A 7,651-nucleotide genomic window follows, 5' to 3' on the forward strand; every position below is an offset into this window, starting at 1 on the left:
GTATCCGTTGGCATTCTGTCCACTGGATCATGTAATAATCATCCAAACAAACAAAAATCAACATCTACATCATGTTTTACAACTTCTGAAGCATTCTGCAATAACTCTCTAATCTATACATGGAAGGAAAATAACTGTATGACTATCCCCACTTTACAGATGAGAAAAATAAGTCTGAGAGAGCAACTCTGAGTAACTTTCCCAAGGTCACACAATTAGGGACCATTGGGGAAGAGTGGATATTTGACTCCTAATCTTTGGACTAGTTATCCATAATATCTATATTCCATATACTGATGCTAATTAACATGTGTATAGGCCTTTAAAGTTTGTGGGTTTTTTTGTTTTTTGTTTTTTGTTTTGAGACAGAGGGGTCTTTTGCCAGGCTGGAGCGCAGTGCACAATCTCGGCTCACTACAACTTCTGTTCCGCCTTCTCTGTTCAAGCAATTCTCCTGCCTCAGCCTCCCAAGTAGCTAGGACTACAGGCACACGCCAGCACGCCCAGCTAGTTTTTGTATTTTTAGTAGAGACGGGGTTTCACCATGTTGGCCAGGATGGTCTCGATCTCTTGACTTCACGATCCACTCACCTTGGCCTCCCAAAGTGCTGGGATTACAGGCATGAGCCACTGCACCCGGCCAGGGCTCTAAAGTTTTACTGGACATTTTCACAATATTAGTCCATTCCATCTTCAGCAACACCTGTGAGTAGATACTGTTATTAATTATCCCAATAGTGTATTTATTTATTTATTTATTTATTTATTTATTTATTTATTTCGAGACGGAGTTTCGCTCTTATTGCCCAGGCTGGAGTGCAGTGGTGCAATCTTAGGTCACCACACCTCCTCCTCCGGGTTGAAGCAATTCTCCTGCCACAGCCTCTCGAGTAGCTGGATTTACAGGCATGCGCCACCACGCCCAGCTAATTTTGTATTTTTAGTAGAGACGGGGTTTCACCATGTTGGTCAGGCTGGACTCAACTCCTGACCTCAAGTGATCCTCCCGCCTCAGCCTCCCAACGTGCTGGAATTACATGCGTGAGCCACCACACCGGTCCCAATATTGCTTTTAAATTCTGTCAGATTATCACTATACCCTTTCACCTTGGTGTAGGAAAGACAATTCTCAAAAACATGTATTTATTCATTCAGCAGATGTTTTGAGTACCTCATATGTAAAACTCTACACTCACTACTTTGGTCAGAGCCTATGACTTCTGTATTCCTGATTTTCCTTGGTATTTAGCAGAATCAGAACATCATACTTGTGATTAGCTAGAAACAAGGGCAGACGGACTAACCTAGTATTTTGTAATCAGAAATAGATGATGAGTTTTGCAGAAGGGAAGTGACTAGGCAAAATAGGCAGGTGCACAAATGGCACCAGATGCTTTAATGAGTGGTTGTTTCCACAGACTAGAAATCGGTTTTATGACCGGACGTAGTGGTTCATGCCTGTAATCCCAGCACTTTGGGAGGCCGAGGTGGACGGATCACGAGGTCAGGAGATCAAGACCATCCTGGCCAACATGGTGAAACCCCGTCTCTACTAAAAATATAAAAATTAGCTGGGTGTGGTGGCATGTGCCTGTAATCCCAGCTACTAGGGAGACTGAGGCAGGAGAATCGCTTGAACCAGGGAGTCAGAGGTTGCAGTGAGCCGAGATCACACCACTGTACTCCAGCCTGGCGACAGAGTGAGACTCCATCTCAAAAAAAAAAAAAAAAATTCGGTTTTATATGTGCAGTCTATACAGGACCATTAGCCTAGCCTTGGTCTTTCAGCCATGTTCACGCAGAGATACCAATCATTATGAGTAATGTCATTGTCAAATGTTGAGAATAATATTACAGAACATGGTTATTGAATCAACCAATGATTAAAGGTTGGCTCTGGCACCTACCTTGAACTAGCTCAAGTTCTGGAGTTCCCATGCATAGGGAAATCAGTGGTGTATTATTTCAGTGATTAAGAGAAGAGGAAAAGGTCACACACCTTTTCTTTATCTTTTATTCACTTCTTCCTTCTCTTTCTCTTTTTACCCTCTTTTCTCTATAGCTACTCAATGAGGGAAGGTCAGTGATTAAATGGAGACCCAGGATTGGAAGAAGGTTATCAAAAGACAAAGTTACAACAAATGTAGTTTTAGATTTTTTTTTTTTTTTTGAGACAGTTTTGGTCTTGTCACCCAGGCTGGAGTGCAATGGTGCAATCTCAGCTCACTGCAACCTCCACCTCCTGGGTTCAAGCGATTCTCCTGCCTCAGCCTCCCGAGTAGCTGGGACTACAGGCGCCCACCACCACGCCTGGCTAATTTTTGTATTTTTAGTAGACACAGGGTTTCACCATATTGGCCAGGCTGTCTCAAACTCCGACCTTGTGATTCGCCCACCTCGGCATCCCAAAGTCCCAAAGTGCTGGGATTACAGGTGTGAGCTACCACGACTGGCCTCAGTTGCCTCTTTTTTTTTTTTTTTTTTTTTTTTTTTTGAGATGGAGTTTCGCTCTTGTTGCCCAGGCTGGAGTGCAATGGTGTGATCTTGGCTCACCGCAACCTCCACCTCCCGGGTTCCAGTGATTCTCCTGCCTCAGCCTCCTGGAATTACAGGCATGCGCCACCATGCCCAGCCAATTTTATATTTTTAGTAGAGACAGGGTTTCTTCACGTTGGTCAACCTGGTCTCAAACTCCTGAACTCAAGCAATCCACCCGCCTCGACCTCCCCAAGTGCTGGGATTATGGGCATGAGCCACCACGCCCAGCCCAGATGGCACTCTTAAAAGAGGTAACTGAGCCAGGTGCCATGGCTCATGCCTGTAATCCCAGAACTTTGGGAGGCCAAGGTGGGCAGATTGTCTGAGCTCAGGAGTTCGCGACCAGCGTGGGCAACACGGTGAAACCCCATCTCTACTACAATACAAAAAATTAGCCAGGCGTGGCAGCGGGCACCTGTATTCCCGACTACTTGGAGGCTGAGGCAGGAGAACTGCTTTAACCCGGGAGGTGGAGGCTGCAGTGAGCCGAGATCGTGCCACTGCACTCCAGCCTGGGTGACAGAGTGGAATGAGACTCCATGTCAAAAATGTGTGCCATGATTCCAGGCAGGTCCCTAACTTTTTTTTTTTTTTTTTTGAGACAGAGTCTCACTCTGTGGCCCAGGCTGGACTGCATGATCTTGGCTCACTGCAACCTCTGCCTCCCAGGTTCAAGCAATTCTCCTGCCTCAGCCTCCCGAGTAGCTGGGACTACGGGCGTGCAGCATCATGACCAACTAATTTTTGTATTTCTAGTAGAGACAGGGTTTCCTTATGTTTGCCAGGCTGGTCTCAAACTCCTGACTTCAGGTGATCCTCTCACCTCAGCCTCCCAAAGTGCTGGGATTATAGGCATGAGCCACTGTGCCCTACCAGGTCCCTAACTCTTATACATCCCAAAGCTTCAACCTGTCTGTGTCCACCTTCCGCCCCTTTCCTGAGATCCTCTCTCATTTTCCTCCTGCTTTCCTCTGTTTCTCATTTTACAAAAATCAAAGCTCATCTTTTTCCTTGTCAGTTCCTTTAGCACTAAGCTGGGTCATTTCAGTTGATCTATACTAAATGAAGGCAATGTTTCTTGACCCTAACAACAAGAAAATCCCCTTTAACAGAATTATCAGGCCCACTTTTGAAGTGAATTTCATCCAAAACAAATGTAAAGCAAATCAAATCAATACGTTAAAGGCAGCCTTGTAAAGTAGGCCCTCCTCTCATTTTAATAAGCCCAATAAAAGGGGTTGTCTCCCCCAGTGCCTGGGAATCTCTAAAATATGGGTGAGATTTCATGTCAATAAGGGTCATTTGCATTAGGTCTTGCTCTGTTGCTCAGGGTGGAGTGCAATGATGCGATCCCGGGTCACTGCAGCCTCAACCTCCTGGATTTAAGTGATTCTCCCACCTCAGCCCCCTGGATAGCTGGGACCACAGGTGGGTACCACCACACACAGCTAATCTTGTTTTTTTTTTTTTTTTTTTTTTTTTTTAATAGAAATGAGGTCTCACGATAATGCCCAGGCTGGTCTCAAACTCCTGGGCTCAAGTGATCCTCCTGCCTCAGCCTTTCAGGATGTTGGAATTACAGGCATGAGTCACCACCTGGCTGAAATTGTTTTTTAAATTCTAAATGAACTTGCAAAAGTGAGAATAAAATGAGACTTTGAAGCTGTCCTCACCGGATTAACAAAAATTCTGTGACTCACGCCTGTAATCCTAGCACTTTGGGAGGCTGAGGCAGGCGAATTGCTTGAGTCCAGGAAATCGAGACCAGCCTGGGCAACATGGTGAAACCCCATCTCCACAAAAATATACAAAAATTAGCTGGGCATGGTGGCGCACGCCTGTAGTTCCAGCTAGTCAGGAGGCTGAGACGGGAGGATTGCTTGTGCCTGAGAGGATGAGGTTGCAGTGAGCCGAGACTGTGCCACTGCACTGCAACCTGGGCAACAGAGACAGTCCTTGTCTCAAAAAAATAGAATAAAATAAACACACACGCACACGCGCGCACACACACACACACACACACACACACAAACCTCTCGATATAATTAAGCATGAATCAGGGTGCACTAATACTGCGCATTTGCATCCTGATTGTTCCTACGCATAGTATCTCTGACCTTAGAATCATAAGGCTTTAAATAATTGCTTAAGATGTTTTTCAGATCCTGAATTCCAGCCAAACAACTGACATCAACCAGTTTGAAGACCCCCATAGAAGAATGAAATCAGCATGAGAACACAGTTTCTTCATCCCTGTCCCATGACTTCACCTTGCCCTCTTTGGCCCACTCCCAAACTCTTAAAAACTCTAGCACCAAACGGTCGGGCCTGGTGGCTCACACCTGTAATCCCAGCACTTTGAGAGGATGAGGTGGGCAGATCACAAGGTCAGGAGATCGAGACCATCCTGACTAACACAGTGAAACCCCGTCTTTACTAAAAACACAAAAAATTAGCCAGGCGTGGTGGCACGTGCCAGTAGTCCAGCTACATGGGAGGCTGAGGCAGGAGAATGGCATGAACCCGGGAGGCGGATCTTGCAGTGAGCCGAGATCACGCCACTGCACTCCAGCCTGGGTGACAGAGCGAGACTCCGTCTGAAAAACAAAAAAAACTCTAGCCCCAAACTTCTTGGGGAGATGGATTTGAGGTTTCCCCTTGTTGCCTTGTTCGGTGGCCCTATGATGAACCCTCTTTCTCTGCGTGTACCATGGTGTCTCCACGTATTGACATGTTGAGTGCATCCGGCAATAGACCTATTATGGTTGCATTTTGGGGTGTTTTCCCTGGAATCTATTCCCTGGGGTGACTTCTGGTACTTTACAATTAACAGTAAGTGGAATAAAGTATTTAATCCAGGAGATCTGTGATGAGATTTATTGTGTAGGAAGGATGCCAACCAAATTTGGAACTCTTATCCATATTCTAGACAGGGGAGTCTTTGTTCTGAAAAATTCAAAGACTCCCGCATCTTGAATATGGAGAAATACAAAAAAAAAAAAAAGAAGAAGAAGAAGAAGGAAGACTAGAACTGCATGAATTTCCATTTCTAGAACTACTAGGGGGATAACATAAAAATCTTGCAGCCAAACATGGTGGCTCAGGCTTATAATCCAAGCGATTGGGAGGCCAAGCGGGTGGATCACTTGAGGTCAGGAGTTGGAGACCAACTTGGCCAACATGGGCGTGGTGGGCGTGGCGGTGGGTGCCTGTAATCCCAGCTACTTAGGAGGCTGAGGCAGAAGAATCACTTGGACCTGGGAGGTGGAGGTTGCAGTGAGCCAAGATCATGCCACTGCACTCCAGCCTGGGCGACAGGGTGAGACTCCATCTCAAAAAAAAAAAAAAATCTTCCTGCTACAAACTTCTTTAAATGCTGGATAAAACACAACAAACATCCCTTTAAATGTGTAGCTGAGCCCCTGAGAAAGCAAGGGAAATCTCCAAAGGCCAAAATCAAAGCTGAAACTGGAAACTAGAGAGAAGGGCTAAGGCTGCCGCTGCAGCAGCTTGGCTGCGGGTATTGGCCTCCATCTAGGTCATCAGGGCACTTGGTTTTTCATGACCACAAGGGGACAGTAGAGTAGGCATAGAGTTGGAACTGAGACCCCTGCTTGTAGCTAAAAACTTTGAATGGTTATGCCCTTAGGGAAGGGAAGAACTAGAAAACATCCACTCACTAACACAGGGAAATAATAAGGAAGCTTGTCTGTTTCAGCTTAGACTTTAAATAGGGATTAAAAAAAAGTCACGTCTGATCATTTCACACTATGGCTTGCCCTAACATGAGTTTGGGGCTCGGTTTATTCCACTTCCGTGATTCGCACATCTTCAAGCTATGACATTAATATAGAATGTGGAGCTGAGCGTGGTGGGTGTGCACTTGTAATCCCAGCTATACAAGAGGCTCAGGCAGGAGAATCATTTGAGCCTAGGAGTTCGAGACAAGCCACCAGCAGCCTGGGCAACACAGGAAATTCATGATTCAAACAAAACAAAGCAGGACTCTGGCAGAAGCAAACACACACACACACACACACACACACATTTCTGAAAAACAAACCTTCAACTCAGGTTGCACAGAGGCTGTCCTGGTAAAAGCCTGCTTAAGCTGAAGATGAAATTACAATAGAAATTTAGTATTCACACAAAGTTCCAAGCAGAATACATTTTTTTTTTCTTCTGAGATGGAGTCTCACTCTGTTGCCCAGGCTGGAGTGCAGTGGTGCAATCTTGACTCACTAAAACCTCCGCCTCCCGGACTCAAGCAATTCTCCTGCCGCAGACTCCTGAGTAGCTGGGGTTACAGGTGCATAGAGATGGGGTTTCACCATGTTAGCCAGGCTGGTCTCGAACTTCCGACCTCGAATAATCCGCCTGCTTCAGCCTCCCAAAGTGTTGGGATTACAGGTGGGAGCCACTGTGCCCGGCCCATAATAAATAAAATTAACTCTACACCTTGACATGTTGTAGAAAATTTCAAAACATCAAAAAGTATGAGCTGGAGAACAATTTACCTACAGAGGCTGACAAGAAAAGCAACAATAAAAACCAAAAACTAATGGAATAATATCTTCAAAGTGCTGAGAAAAAATAACTGCCATCCTAGTTTACCTATCATGGTGGAGAAATAGTGAAGTATAGACATTTCAAGCATATGAGAGCGTTCACCATCAAGAGAACCTCACTGTAGGGACTACTCACAGAGATATATTCAGAAGAAGGACACTGAACTCAGGAGAGAGCAACACTCAAGAATCAGTGATGAACAAACAAATCAGGAAACACCTGGGCAAATTCAACAAGTGTTGATTATAGGAAAAACAGTGAAAACAACGTAACAAGAAAAAGCGAGACTAAACTATGAAACAATATGGAAGTGAGGGGGAATAATCCAAGTGAAGTCACTCTACAGTCTAGTATAGTTTCAGAGAGGAGGAAAGCTATGGCAATGATGATTAACTTAGACATTGTCAAGTTACATGTGCTTACTTAAAAATTTAAGGGTAACCACAAAAGTAATAGAAATTCAGTGAATGGCTTCTAAACCAGAAGAGATGAAAATAGATGGTGGTTTCAAAGAGGAGAAAAAGAATTTTACCAGAATAGTTGG

This window comes from Macaca mulatta, chromosome 8 (genome assembly GCF_049350105.2).
Source record: "Macaca mulatta isolate MMU2019108-1 chromosome 8, T2T-MMU8v2.0, whole genome shotgun sequence".
Taxonomy (NCBI): Eukaryota; Metazoa; Chordata; class Mammalia; order Primates; family Cercopithecidae; genus Macaca; species Macaca mulatta.